Source organism: Carassius auratus, chromosome 39, assembly GCF_003368295.1.
Source record: "Carassius auratus strain Wakin chromosome 39, ASM336829v1, whole genome shotgun sequence".
NCBI lineage: Eukaryota > Metazoa > Chordata > Actinopteri > Cypriniformes > Cyprinidae > Carassius > Carassius auratus.
The window spans coordinates 5,387,506-5,389,096 of NC_039281.1; positions in this window are offsets into that span (position 1 = coordinate 5,387,506).

Below are 1,591 nucleotides of genomic sequence, written 5' to 3' on the forward strand. Positions count from 1 at the left end.
TGGTAAGTCTCAGTAGCGGTTATCTCAACTACAAGGAGAGCGTTGTGTTAGTTGCTGCACAACTAATCAAACAAAATAAACTTTAAGTGAAAGAGGGTTGTCTTTCTAATTTATTTGAACTCGTAGTGAGGGATAACAATGTCTCCTTTTAGGGCTCAGGTTTGTCGTTCCCAGGCTAGGATACACAAAAGAAATGGTAAGAAATAGGAAAATGAAAAAAAATTAATAAATGGGCAAAATATGCAAAAATGAAATTAAAAAGAGGAAATCAATACGTAAAACAATAGTGGTTAAGTGTATAACCAAAATAGGAAGAGGGGTAAAACGCATTCAAATAAGTAAAGGTCTGAATAGCATATATTCAGATGGGTAATAAATAAATTAGGAAGAATAAGTTTACTTAACTTCCAAAGTTCAAGGCTTATTCATTCCTAAAATAATTAAGACCAAAAGAGAATACTAGAAATAAAAGATCATATGAAATGATCTGAGAGGGAAATTTTAAATGATTCAAAATAAATTTAATGTTTCAATTAAATTTCAATTTGACAATTAATAATTGTGAGTCAGATATTTCCCTTTCTAGTAAAATGAAAAATAAGTGGTCTAGTGAGAAACAGAGCGATAAAAAGAAAGAGACTAACAAGTGTTAGTTAAGATGTTTAAAATGGTTAAATCACGTCAGCGTTGCCCAAACACACATTATTCTACCACTGGATGGTAATGCTAACGGCTAACCTTTGAGGCTAGTGGCTTTAGTATAGACTTCAATGTAAATGCAATGGTTTCGTTAGCTTAGCGACACCGCAGAGTTTGTGCGCTGCGCGTGCACAGTTCAGAGTTGCTCCGGAAGTACGTTAGGCTTCCGGGTCACGGTCGTCACTATGGCAACCAAAACACATTCTAGTGGATCAGCACATGAATCGTTGCATTGTTGCAAATACAGTTAAGCATGTTACATGAAATGTCGGCTCATTTCAACACTGTACAAATAACACACCGCCTTTCAGTTGGTTTGGCGATGTGGCACTTAAAATCTCAGTTTGTATAGAGTTAAATTTATCTTAATTCAAATAGCAGCTTCCTGCTGTAGTTAAGGGAACACAGTTATATCAATCTCAGCAATTTGAATCTCCGTGCCAGTTTTTCTGGACACAAACATAAAAGTTTTCCTTCGCTGTTGGTACACAGTTAAACTTTACTTGATCAAGCTTTTAAACACTCCCATTCAAATTACTCTCGGACACACGCAGTGTTACGCGAGATTGCATTCACTTTGTGAACGGATACAAATGGGCAAACATTGTTCTCTAATGTTTAACGTTAATTTAGGGGAGTAGAATATCAAATTTGATTCGGCAGTGGAACACGCACTGGCAATCAAACTATATGAAATATGAATACGGGAACTTGATAAATAGATTGAGGAACCCCGCTCAAAACTATTCTTTTATTCACCGATTTATATCCCTTTGAAACACTAACAGTTTAGCTCCGTTCAGCAAACAGTGACTGAGATAGCGTTTGAGACACTGGAACACGCAGTGAAATCAAATCAGCTATAAAACAAGGCATTACACAAATGAGGAAA